Raw genomic sequence first — 14,516 nt, 5'->3', positions numbered from 1 at the left:
GGTGTTGAATTAGAATTGAATTTAAACTCTGCAGGGCTCTGGCCCTCCAGGAATTGAGTTTGACACCCCTGCGCTAAAATACGAGTCCTCTATTCATAATACTTTCTCCAGTGAAAACGTTGTCTCATCTGAATCAGGAGAGAAATATGCACAGATCAAGCATCGTCTGCAATGAAAACAGTCCAATACAGCTCTAAAATATGTGGGTGGATTTTGATGAGAGAACAACAGATGGACTTTTTCACTGGAGGAAGCGTTATTATGGATTCTTTTGGCCAGAAACGACAGTTTCAAGTTAAAACGTCTTAAAGGGATAGTTCACCCAAAAATTAAAATTTGATGTTTATCTGTTTACCCCCAGGGCATCCAAGATGTAGGTGACTTTGTTTCTTCTTTTTTTTTTTTTTATGTCCCTGTATGCAAACAGGGACACGTCATAGATTATTGGGAAATCCGCCACAGCAATAATCAACCTCTCCTCCATTTTGCTTGGGAACTAATGTGGTCGGAACCAAAGTTTACAGGACTGTGATCTCTGGAATCCTCTCAAGCGGTGGACTTCTACGTTCCGACTGGTTGCCACCGAACCGCGTCATAGCTCATTACCATAAAGTTGACCTGATTTCAACTCTCCTCGACGCCCTCAACGTCCAAGTCGCGCCGCGCCGCTTCTCGACGCTGGCTCACATTGAAAATGAATGACTTCCGGCCACTTTGTCGCTCTCGACGGCGGCGGTGTGAACGCACGGTTATAAGTCTGCGATCCGCCGTAAAGCAAGAAGAAGAAGAAGATGCGTCACGCACCAGCTGTTGAGAATGCGCTCAGGACAGTTCAGACATTGCGGTGAATCAGAGGTAAAAAACAATATAAATACTGTGTCTTGCACAGACCGATCGTATTGTGTCTTTACACATCGATGTGTCGTCACGAGCCACAGGGTGTAATTTGGTTTTGTTTGTGTATGTTTTTTTGACTCTCAAAGCTGATTCCCATTCACTTCCATTATATGACTGACAGACTACAACGGTTTGAGTTAAAAGTCTTCGTTTGTGTTCTACTGAAGAAACAAAGTAACCTACATCTTGGATGCCCTGGGGGTAAGCAGATAAACATCAAATTTTCATTTTTAGGTGAACTATCCCTTTAATGTTGGATTTGTTTTTTTTACAAACACGCAGCTTTTCACTTCACCAGACTCCAAATTTTATTTGTAAGGGTACAAACACCACCTTATACAGCTCTTTTGCAGAATCTTGTACACTGTGCCGGAAAATGACACTGTAGAAATTGTTTTAATGGAAGGCAACTGTTCTCTGTTGGCAGACAACTGAATTGCCATATTGCAGCTCAGACCGCCTGCTGTTGAACAGTCAGACCGCTTAGATCATTTTCCAATCATTCCTGGCCCCCACATGCAGCACATCTCAGAATGGACATCTCAGCTCCCCCTCCGGGCTGTTCAAGCATCCTGTAGCCTCCGCAGCATACTAACACCTTCCTGCTTTGTTACCCAACAACCTTATCAAGAGCTCTCATGGCAATCAGCAGAAAAATATTCATGACTTCAACTTCTCAAACCCGCTCCCACAAATTGGAACAGAAATTAAAATCTGTACTTGGCAAATCTGCATACTTCATTTGGTAGCACCATTTGTTCCTAACACATGACTTCTCTTTCTTTTATTAGTTTATAGCCTATTGTTTTGATGATGTTGCTCCCCTGCTGAGTGTATAGGGAACAGAGGACGCAGCTTCCGATTTCAGGATGTGGATACGTGACGTCACAGTCACATTGCAGCACTCGTGGAGATGTGCGCTGAAGTGATAAACATTCACTCTAGAACAAATGAAATGCAGTCTTTGATTCAAAGCATAGCACTCTGCTAATGAGCTGATTAGATTAGAGAAACACATCAAATGTGCATGAAAGTGGCCTCCAGGAACAACATCAAAAAACACTGTGGTACACTACAAAGTAAGCATTCTGGAAATATAACAACAACACAGGCTTCAGCAAAGCACATCAGACAGGCGTCCCTGGCATATCCCATGATCCTTGGCTGGAATGCAGTCACAGTCATTCGCCCTTAGCGATAGTAAGACTCGGAATACCTGAAACCAATTTGGAAACCACATCACTTCCGTTGTCGCCAAACCGCCGTGAGCCATAAGTGTGGCCTTTTCTCACAGTGAAACACCCTTCCTTTGCGTCACCAGGACGCTCTCCCTCTGACACGCGACCCCCGGCCAATTCAAACTTAATTGAAAAGGTTCACTGCAATTTGCAAACAGATGGCAGAGCAAAAAAACTAAAACAAAGCAACTGGTAAAAATACGAAAACAGTCTCTTGGGCTTTTTTAAAATTAATGACCTCTTCAAGGAGTCTCTGTAGGGACACTTGCGTTCCCGTCTGGTAGGTTTCTGTGCAAACGCTGACAATGCAATTCTGGCTGCAGAAGGTGAGATTACGGGTTGGACAGAAAGACACACATGAACACTGATTGCAGTTGTCCTATGATTTTGTCAGGCAATCTTTACACGAAATAGCCCCAAGACCTGAAATTAACAAAATTCTATAATCAAATTCTAATTTCAAAAGTGAAGTGGCTTCATTCATCTGTCCATCTGACACACAATATACAGTATTATTGGCTCATCCACAACAGCAGGATATTTTTCTCATCTCGTCTATTGAAATTTGATTTTACCTGTTTACATCAGCCACAAGGAGAAAATGTCCTATTATCATTATCACCTGATGGCTTTGATGTTTTCAGATCAATTTAGTGGTATCTTTATTAAAACTCTGTCCTGGGTCATTTCTACTGTACTCTAATCATACTCTATCATTCAAAATGCTTGATTTCAGTAACATTTTTAATACTTTTATTCAGCAAGGACACATTAAATTGATAAAAAGTGGCAGCAGATGCATTTATTTGAAAAAAGATTTCTGTTTCAAATAAATGCTGTTCTTTCTATTCAACAAAGAGTCCTGAAAAAAGTATCATGGTTATCACAATAATATTAAGCAGCACAACTGTTTTCAACATTGATAATAATCAGAAATGTTTCTTGAGCAGCAAATCAGTATATTAGAATGATTTCTGAAGGATCATGTGACACTGAAGACTGGATTAATGATGCTGAAATAAATTACATTTTATAATATATTACAACAGAACACAGTTATTTTAAATTGTAATATTTTCTTCACAATATTACTGTTTTTACTGTGTTATTTATTAAATAAATGCACCATTGGTGAGTATAAGATACTTCAAAAAAAAATTTTTTGAATACTGTATAATAGTTTTTTCCCCCCTGTGTCCTAAGGCCAGTTCCACAATGGCATCATCTTCCTGAAAGTGACATAATTTTGGAGGGAAAACAACAGCACAAACATCTGTAAGTATTAGCAATGGATTCTAATGGGACTTTTGCTTGCTGATGTTTTGTGATGTTAGTTGGTTTGGGTCATTTTGAATCCTTCCATCCTTGAGATCAGTTTGATAATAATAGCTGCTCATCACGGTTTGACGAATTCAGTTTCATTCCTCTTCTTAAACTGTCAATGTGAGAGGAATTTATTTATTGAGAACAAATGTAGGATGGGATGTTTTGATGAACGTTTATAAATCAATCCAAATAAAATTAATAAACTAGATTAAGATCAATATTGATTTCATGTTGAGTTTAAACTAGATTTGTCCAAATGCAGTTTTGGAGTTTAGAGCCAATTTAACCATTGCAAATTATGCAGTGTGCATTAGCATGATATGACTTTGTTAATTTGTTATGTCTGCTTTATTTTTGCTATCCATTCTACCTGGCAAAACCTATCAAATAGTAGAAAATGTTTTAGTTTCTCTAGTAAGCACACTTATAAATTCACAAACTGTCATATATATCATCCTGTTATAATCAGTATTCAGAAGGTACAGGATGCATTATCCGTCTATTTGATTCATTTCATGTTTAATATTCTCTTGAGTTTCCAAAGTGAAACTTTATGTCTGATTATTTAGTACTTTGTGCTCAATTATGAATTTATCATGCCGTAACGTGGATTTAAATTGTTCACACTGAGGTGTAATTCTTTATGACAGTTGACGCCAGCAACAATGAACCCAATTTCCTTCTTTTCAAAGCTCCACATGCATTATCACATGTAATTATGCAGAAAGCTTAAAGCGGTTAGAAAACTGATGATTGAAGGTGAGAAATGTCAGGCACCCTTCAAGCCGCGGGAGCTGATACAACGGAGGTGTTTCGCTCGGCTGAATATTCACGTGTTGCCCAAGGTACATATTTAAAGTGGTTAGTTGGAGGTGGTTTTACTGTCAGTTGCCAAAAGAGCAAGGGCAGCTTTAAAAAGCCACACGTGGAGGGTCACGTTAGAATCAGGCCAGTAAAATCTGAGTGTACTGATGCCAGAGGAGACTGTAAGTCCTGTCCACGAGATCAGCAAATGTCTCAGCGGCACACGTTTCAAGCTCCATTACAGACACAATATGCCAGTTTTGCCACCGCTGGGATGAAGAGCTCAACATGTTCTGTCCCAAAACAACAAGCTTACGGCCCATTAACCGATGATGGCCTTGACGTGGACAGCGGCCCTCTTGACATCTGCGGAGAGGACGGGATGTTCTAGAAACTGTCTGGCTTGCAGGCGTTCTGTAGGGTGGGGATTCAGTATCGAGGCGAGGTTTATTAGTGAAACTTCAACAGCAGGGTTGTGTGCCATTAAGAAATTAATGAATTGAGAGTGCCTACATTTAAACTGAGTTGGAATTGAGGCTGCAAACAAGATACCTTGCAAGAAATAATATTCAAAAATTCAAAGAAACCTTGAAATTTTGAATTAGAAAATTTTCAAGACTGATAGATAGATAGATAGATAGATAGATAGATAGATAGATAGATAGATAGTAGGGGTGTAATAGTACACAGAAGTCACGGTACGATACATACCTCGGTTTTGGGGTCACGGTTCGATGCGATTTGGGTACAACAGGAAAAATCAACAAATCCACAATGCTAGTTTTTTTTTTTTTTTTACTTTGAACAGACAGTAGTGCATATTACAGTTTGTTCCAACTTGATACATTTAGTCCCACCTGAGGTAGTTGATACAGTACAGCCCCCTTAGTGTATCCAAACAAAGATGCTACATGCATGAGCAGTTTTTTATTATTATTTTAATTAGATTGTATAATTTGAAGATTTAAAGCAAAAATAGAATGGTCTGACTTGCCAAACAAAGATGCTACATGCATGAGCAGTTTTTTATTATTATTTGAATTAGATTGTATAATTTGAAGATTTAAAGCAAAAATAGAATGGTCTGACTTGAGATTTGTGAAATTATGCTACATAAGACGCCTGCACAAAACAAAAACAGCAGACGGGCTGAATAAGATGCAAATTCACTCTCTGACAGCAGGTGGCACGTATGGAACAGCAGCGAACAGTCAGTTCCTTTCAGAGATACATTCATATAACCCCCCAGCCCCAATTCAATATTTATATTTGTCTTCCTATATTTTTTGCATCATGAACTGTGAGTTTGCTCTGCCTACTACAGTATTTTCTCCTCTTTGTGTCCGTCTTCAGCATCTCTGGCCTCTGTTAACGTCCCATTTACAGACTTTATAATATTTTTGGGAAGACATTTTGGGAAATGATTGCAATGCAGTTTGTGTGCAAATCCGGAAAAGAGATCGGCTAAAATAAAACTAAAAACCACCCGGTTGTCAATTGTGTGTTTGGAGCAAAAATAGACAAGAGGACGTCTCTTCTGTAGTCTCGCGTAGCCAGACCTTCACACTGACGGCTGAAGGTCTGGACTCCATGGCAGATTTCATTGGCCCAGTTTGTGTGCAAATCCGGAAAAGAGATCGGCTAAAATAAAACTAAAAACCACCCGGTTGTCAATTGTGTGTTTGGAGCAAAAATAGACAAGAGAACGTCTCTTCTGTAGTCTCGCGTAGCCAGACCTTCACACTGACGGCTGAAGGTCTGGAATCCATGGCAGATTTCATTGGCCAAGGCCCGCCCATGAGGCCGTTTGACCGACATGTCAATCAACCAATCACAGTTCGTTTCGTTCAGCGTCACGTTTCGGGGCGCAAAAATGTCGCCACAATAACAGACCGACAACCAATCACAGTTCGTTTCGTTCAGCGTCACGTTTCGGGGCGTAAAAATGTCGCCACAATAACAGACCGATGTGTAAAACTCTCGGATGTATTTTAAAGATTCTGTGCTGCGAACTTTAAATATTTCACATACTTTTGAAACTCCGACGTTTAGTTGATCCTGATAAGCGCTCGTCGTCACAGTTGTAAACATTACGGCTTTCTTCTTTCATCACGGCATCTTTGTTTCCAGATGGAACGTTTAAAGAACGCAACACACACGTCTCCCGGAAATCCTGTAGAATTCAACCAATCCGATGACGACTTCGACACTCCTGAAGTGTTTCCACTTTTGTGTCCCATATGCTTCAGACATTTAGCCAACGGTCCGTGGGCGTGACGTCTGAGGCTGAGGCTATCTCTTCTGCTGCTCTTTCCTGTTGTGGTGGATAGCATTGCATTACCGCTTATGCCCCTTCTGGATCGATCACCTGTGACTGTATTCGTTGTCTGACTGCATGAACCGAACCGTGACATCCGTACCGTGACCGTTCAGGACGAATAATACATGTACCTTTTTGCGTACGTTTTTGCTTGAAATCAAAGTTTGTAATATTGGGATTCTCCTCATAGCTGGCTGGCTTGGTTCAAGGCTTATAACGCTTTAACAAAAAGTATTTTTAAATCCCTATGTGGAAAATCAATAGAAGACGTGGACAGGCACTAAGACACTACAGTATATTGCAATTCAGTAAATTCCTCTTCCTGTCATTCCAATTCAATTCAAATTCATGAACCGATGGGGAACCAGTTTGTCAGTTCTTGATTTTTCATAACCTTAACTGACAGCGACATGGAGAGAGGGACATTATTGTAAATTGTTGAAGTCATTGTTGACTTGAGCAGTGATGCGTTGCAGCAACAACCAATGGCAGTGGTGTACATATTTAGTTCTTTGATTTAGAAATGTTGACGTTTTTCACATTTGCATGTCAAATGGGCTGAAGTCTAATATTTGGGGGTTTGTTCAGATCACAAACCTTCAGTATGAGCAATACCTTAGAAAATATTAAAAATTAAAGCAATAGTCAATGTTGTGCCTTTGAGAAAATCTCATTTGAAGCTCCCTTTACCACATCAGAAAACAAATTCAAATGTCTCCGCTTACAAAGAAACTCAATTCATTCCCAAACCGCAAACTCAGCTGTTCTGCCGAGTTGAGAATATTTATTAAGTTCAGGGACAAGGAACGATTCTCAAAAAGTGTATGGAAGCTTAATTTAATATAATTCCACAATTGAAACCCCTTGCAGATTTTTTTAACCCAATTACCTGGAAATGTCAGCATTGTATTTGCTATAGTCCAATGGTGTCAAACTCAATTCCTGGAGGGCCGGAGCCCTGCAGAGTTTATATTCAGCCCTAATTAAACACACCTGATCCAGCTAATCAAGTCTTTCAGGTTTATTTGAAAACTACATTTATGTGTGTTGGAGCAGGGTTGGAACAAAACTCTGCAGGGCTCCGGCCCTCCAGGAATTGAGTTTGACACCCCTGCTATAGTCTAAAATCAAAATAAATTGGTCAAATGGTCATGTCCTATAAGGATACCAGGAACAAATTCATTAAATTGTCCTTCAGAGCAGACAGACCAATGGAGGCCAGTTAGACAAGACAAAACATAGGATTTTGGATCTATGATGGACAAACCACAATCTCAGGTTCTTTTCTTCAGGGTATGAATGTCATATTTCATATTTTATGAGCCCTGGCTAACTAACCACCCGGCTGCAATAATAATCTTATTTTCTATTTTAATCATTCAGAATGTTTGTATTTTCTCCAGAAGGAAGCAGCGAGTCAACTCATAAAGGATGACACTAATACTCATGCTGTAATCCTCAGGTGAACTTCATTTTTGCCAATTATGTGCTCTTATGCCACAATGTAGAGTTAATTTCCCATGACGCATCTCTTTCACTCTGGCTTAAGTGTAGGTGTTGGGTGCTTAATTAGTGAGATTCATGCCAGCATTTTCAGCTGCCCTGTGAATAATGTGAGTACATTTTTTTTTCCATTTAAATGGAATAGGAAGTGAGACAGGTTTTACAACATTTTGTTGAACGTTTGATGTTAATCATATAACTTATTTTAAAATAGGGGTGCTCCCATTGATCGACTACCTATCGCTATCGGACGATAATGGCTTTGGGAAGTCTGATCGGTGGTCTCTATATAAAGGCTGATCTCATAAACTGATCTGAAGCTGACGACGCGCCTGCAGTGAGAGGTTTGGCATGACATCCAGCAGCACCATCTCAATCTCTGTCTGCCTGTGCATAGGTAAAATAAATATAATGCTGAAGGTGAGGCACAATTCATCTTTCTTTATTGAAATAACTTACAAAGTCATTTGAAAACTTTCTGTGAGGTGCCATTTCACAAACAGTGTGAGTGAATCACAGCTTTCTCTCTCTCTTTCCCTCTCAAAATGTGCAAATGGCTTCAAATCACCACACATCGCGTCTGCACTATAAGCGAGCTGCACACTACACAGTTGACACAGGAAATGTTACTTGCACAATCGAGGCAGTGTCGCATCGTCACTAAAGTTTATAATTTGCATTTCTTTTTAAGTCTTGCCAGTGTTTAAACCATTCAGCACTCATACGCTCTCCTAGAGACGGTGCGCTCATGCACACTCAAAGCGCACACACACAAGGCCGCCTCACAGACAGCTCACCAAATCAGGCTTTCGCTGTGTGTAAGCTATTGTGCAACAATTGCCCCATTGTAAAAACAAAAATGCACTGCATGATAAAACATTTATGTGAGATGATTATATCAATTAGCCTATATCACTTATGATAAAAGATGACTTCGAAAAGATCAGTATTGGTGATAGTATCGGCATATACTGCTTCCTGTAATCGACAATCAGCTCCAAAAGTCCTGATCGGTGCACCCTTATTTTAAAAGTACAAAATCTCTTGAATAATGTATGTGTTTTGTTGTACTTATTGTCTTGGGAGAAAATTCAGTATAAAATGTGGCTCTCTAGGTAACGTATACATCCATGAAAAACAATTTTTTAAAATCAATTGCATTACTCTTATCTTAGACTTTAAAATTGCTTTTTTCCTAGGTACACTTGCACACCGTTTGCATGCAAGATGTTCTAAGCTTCTTTGAGAAGTTGCCACAGTTCTTCTGTAGATTTAGACTCAGTTGCCTCAACTGTCGTTAAAACGGAGTTGTGTAACTCTAATCACGTGTCTTGTTGAGTAGAGGTGTGCGTTTGACTTTTTTCTGAGTGACTACTGCATTGACATGGAGCTGAAAGCACATGAGAAATCAATGATGATTTTCTGACAGCGTTTCAGGTATAATCCGCTGTTCATTAGAGCAGATCAGTTCAGTGAGTGGCCCGAGCAGGTATTTTAAGTCATGTCGATATCTGAGCTCTTTGAATGAGTTGCTCTCCACTGGACTCACACTCCTGCTCTCGCACCTCCTGCCTCATTGAAATCCACACTTTGCTCTTACTTTGTAGAACGGACGGGGAATCTTCCACAGACGCAGCAGGGGTTTGTTTTCGTCTGAAAGAACAGGGACGCTTCCCTGCATCTTTATTGATGAATGCCCTTTCGTTTCTTTTTTTATGTCCCCCGATTCAGTTTCATGCATGTACGGACATGTAATTTAAACTTTTGTAAAAAAAGTATAATGAACTAAGCAAAATTACTGAAATTGACAGTCATTTATTTATTTATTTTAATAAAATGTAGTTTGATCACTAGTTTTTGAGTTGTTTAAAAGATTAAGGCAATTATCAAAGTTTGATAAAATGTTTCATTTTCCAAAAAAAGATACATTTTGACATGATTTGTTACATTTACCCTTTGCAGATTTCGAGCCCTATACAAAAAAGTTACTTAAAAAAGATTTTTATAAATAACCTTCCATAAATTAATATTTCTCCATGTATTTCATATACAAATTATTCATTTAAATAATTTAAACTTTTGTAAAAAAAGTATAATGAACTAAGCAAAATTACTGAAATTGACAGTCATTTATTTATTTATTTTAATAAAATGTAGTTTGATCACTAGTTTTTGAGTTGTTTAAAAGATTAAGGCAATTATCAAAGTTTGATAAAATGTTTCATTTTCCAAAAAAAGATACATTTTGACATGATTTGTTACATTTACCCTTTGCAGATTTCGAGCCCTATACAAAAAAGTTACTTAAAAAATATTTTTATAAATAACCTTCCATAAATTAATATTTCTCCATGTATTTCATATACAAATTATTCATTTCAATGTTTTTATTTGTTTATCACATAGACACACATGCTGCATTCATGTGAACCGCGAAAAACTGTACATGGGAAAATCTGTTTAAAGACGTCTATCTTCCCTCTGTTCCTGATTTACTTCCTCTCAGATCTGCAGTGTTCCTCCCTGCCGTTCCATATTCACTGAGCAATAAAGAGCTCTCAGCACCGACCGCTGCGCTCCAGATTTCGGGAATTAGCTTTAGCTAATTAGCTTTAAGAAGTTTCTGAGCAATTATGGACTGGTCACCTTCAGAATGAATTGCGGAAAACTGAGGAAAATTGCTTGTCCCCATTACCTTATTTGCACCGTTCCTCGGAGACAGCAGACTTTAGAGCCGCATGTGGCAGTTCTCCCATGGGAATCTAATGGTAATAAGCCTAATGGTTAGACCAGTGATGGGCAAACTTGGCCCTTCCAGGCCACTTTCCTGCAGAGATTTGAGCCAACCCTGATAAAACTCACCTGCCTGTAGCTTTCTAATAGTCTTGAAGACAATGATTAACTGGTTCAGGTGTGTTTGATTCGAGTTGGCGCTAAACTCTGAAGGAAAGTGACCTGAAAGGGCCAAGTTTGCCCACCCCTGGGTTAGAGAGTCGGACTTGTAACCTGAAGGTTGCGGGTTCGAGTCTCAGGTCCGGCAGGGATTGTAGGTGGGGGGAGTGAATGACCAGCGCTCCCTCCACCCTCAATATCACGACTGAGGTGAGACCCTTGAGCAAGGCACCGAACCCCCGACTACTCCCTGCACTACTGTGTGTGTGCACTTGGATGGGTTAAATGCAGAGCAAATTCCGAGTATGGGTCACCATACTTGGCCACACGTCATTTCACTTCACTTCATAAACTCAAATGTTTCTCATTAAACACTTCCAAGACTAAATGATCATTTTATAGCTCTATACACTCTTAAAAATAAAGGTTCCAAAACAGGCTTTTTGCAGCCATGCCATAGTAGTAGAATAATTTTGATTTCCCAGTGAACAGTTCTTAAAAGAACAGTTATTTTGTTAGTGTGAAGAACATTTAAAAAAATCTAAAGAACGTTTTTCCACTATAAAGGACTTTTTGTGGAATTGAAAGACTAAAAATGACTAAAAGCGCTATATTATGCATGCCAGGCCAGTAGTTGGTGATGTAATTTTGTAAATAAACACTAAACAGCTGTGCACATACTTATTATACGCATGGGCATGACATCACCATTTTCAAAATGTGCGTTTTTTGTAGTTTACGGTAACATTTTCAAAAACTTGCTCATTGAAACCCGTTTCCAGAAATTTTTGTTTTTAGGCACCCAAAACGCTGTTGTCGTGAAAATGAATGGCCAAAATGCATACGTTTTTAATTTTAGTTGAAAATGGTGTTGTGTAAATGCCCTCTAAGATAAAAAAGGACTGAGATCTCCTTGTCAGTTAATATCTAAAATATTTACATCACATCAGAATAATGTATGATGCTGATGCTGAAGCCATGTCCAGTGAGTGTCTGTCCGTCTGACCCCTCACTGTCTTTTTCTGTCTGAATCAGTCATAATAACCTTGCCCATCTTTACAGCCATTTCACATGTCTGATATTTTCTGCTCCATTCAGCTCCTGAAGTTAAGTGTGATTCAAAGACACGTGTCTCCTGTCTTTGACAATAGTGAACATTTCTTGTTCTGCGGGACCTTTTAAACTCGGGGGCTTAAAAAGTAAATATGCATATGTTTTATTTTAAAGAGAGTTCACTTAAAAATGAACTTTTCTCACTCGCACTCAATTCTTAACTGTATGACTTATTTTTTTTCTGTGGAACATAAAAAATATTTGGAGAAATGTCTGTTGTTGTTGTTGTTGTTTGGTCTATTTTTTGTCTATACAATTAAAGTCAGATGGGTCCGATGTTTGAACCTCAACATTCTTCAAAGTATCTTCCACTGAAGAAAGAAAGTCATACAGGTTTGAACAACCCAGGCTCGTTGGAAAAACATACCTATACGTTTCACTGCAGTTTTTACCTAAAATGAACACTTGTGGCAGTAAAACACCAACAACTTTTTTTCCCCCCTTTAATTGCAAATTATGATTATGGGGCAATAATCAATTAATAGACTCACTAAAACACTTTAATATAGTGCATGATTTGTAAAATAATGCATTTTAAAAATTGCTTCACATATTCATCTCCATTGGTATGGCTTTTTCAGTGTAGTAAACTTGCTCGGTAGCGCACCTAGTACATCATTGCAATTGAAAAGCGGAACGCTTGGATAAACATGGTTTGACAAAAGACCTCGGTGCCATGTAGGTAAAATAAAGGTAACTCGACTTGACATGAAACAATCAATGGAGAGTTTTTCATTTTAAAAATTGGAAATGACAAAACATCTGCTCAAATCAGAGTCAAAATCTTTTTCACATTCACTCTTATGTTCACTTAATTGAATAATTGTGATAAAAGAGCAAATTTGATTTCCAGGGTTTAAATGTTTTATATATTAAGACATACATGATCATGTAGGAATGACATTGACAGCTTCTTCTTTTGCTTTTCCATTTACATATTGTAAGATTTGTCAATGCTGAGATGCAATCTGATTTTAAACCTCTCTCTCTGTATTTTCTGTCCTTTCCTCTTTTCCGTCTTTCATTTCCTCAGTTCTTTCTCAGAGTTCCATATGTCACAGTCGGCTGCTCTTATCTATCTGCTCTTATCTATCCATCGCTCACTCTCGTATGCTCTTTGTATGCTTTGCTCTCTGTAATTCTGCTTAAACTGTGATCAGTTTTTCTTCCAGTGCATAGTATTAGACAGGAATACTCAGGGGCATTTTTATGATTTCATGTTGCCAGATCATGAACAAAGCCAAAATATTTGCTGATGTGGAACTAACTTTGACCTGAACTAATAAAAAATGCTGTTGGCAACTTGGCATATGCTAAGATGCATATTTTTAATTCAGTGGCCATATCACTGAATATACACATTTATTCACAAAACTAAATAAATATTGCTTGCATGTGCATGGAAGTGTTTGCATTTAGCTAGCGTATTTAAAAAAAATAGATATTTCACCCAAAAATGTACATTTAATGAGTTTGTTTCTTCATGGGAACAGATTTGGATAAATGTAGCATTTCATCACTTTTCCACCTCTGCAGTGAATGGGTGCCGTCAGAATGACAGTCCAAACAGCTGATAAAAACATCACAATAATCCATCCACACCACTCCGGTCCATCAATTAATGTCTTGTGAAGCCAAAAGCTGTGTGTTTCTCAGAAACAAGTTCATCAAGACCTGTTAGATTTAAACCATTGCCACACACACACACACAAAGAAAAACAAGTAGATAGAATAGAAAAAATAGAAAGCTAGTGTTTTTTGTTGTTTTTTTTAAATAAAAATAAATAAAAATAAAAAAAGAAGATAAATATAGATAAAGTAGAATTCAAATAGAATAGAAAGTGTTAGAGTTAGAGGGTCAAATAAAGGTAATAATAACGCTTCCTCCAGTGGAAATGTCCACCCACATATTTGTTTAGAATGGTATTGAACTGTTTTCGCTTGTAAACGATGCTTGATCTGTGCTTATTTCTCTCCTGATTCAGACGAGATGACTTTTTCACTGGAGAAAAATGTAAAAGAATATCTCCCCCAGAAATGAAAATTGGTTGAAAATGTACTCACCCAAGATGTAGATGGATTTGGGGAAATTTAGCATCGCATCACTTGTTCACCTTTTCCAAGTGAATAGTGAATGGGTGCCGTCAGAATGACAGTCCAAACAGCTGATAAAAACATCACAATAATCCATCCACACCACTCCGGTCCATCAATTAATGTCTTGTGAAGCCAAAAGCTGTGTGTTTCTCAGAAACAAGTTCATCAAGACCTGTTAGATTTAAACCATTGCGTCTCGCCAAAATGCAAGCCCATAATCCCTAATAACATTTACATTTACATTTAGTCATTTAGCAGACGCTTTTGCTTGTAAACGATGCTTGATCTGTGCTTATTTCTCTCCTGATTCAGACGAGATGACTTTT

At 38.4% G+C, this 14,516-nt stretch overlaps 1 long non-coding RNA gene across 1 annotated transcript; it reads left to right on the top strand.

The window, feature by feature from the left end:
• Positions 1–7,988: 7,988 nt before the first annotated feature.
• On the top strand, positions 7,989–9,769 carry LOC107667857 (uncharacterized). The gene is made up of 4 exons (XR_001631825.1): positions 7,989–8,047; positions 8,140–8,198; positions 8,303–8,508; positions 9,696–9,769. It is a non-coding gene; the product is annotated as an uncharacterized LOC107667857 (long non-coding RNA).
• The last annotated feature ends 4,747 nt before the right edge of the window (positions 9,770–14,516 follow it).

The sequence above is a fragment of the Sinocyclocheilus anshuiensis genome, unplaced genomic scaffold (genome assembly GCF_001515605.1).
Source record: "Sinocyclocheilus anshuiensis isolate Anshui unplaced genomic scaffold, SAMN03320099.WGS_v1.1 scaffold1325, whole genome shotgun sequence".
NCBI lineage: Eukaryota > Metazoa > Chordata > Actinopteri > Cypriniformes > Cyprinidae > Sinocyclocheilus > Sinocyclocheilus anshuiensis.
Note: the sequence above shows the minus strand (reverse complement) of the source record. Positions and strands in the feature narration are given on the sequence as shown.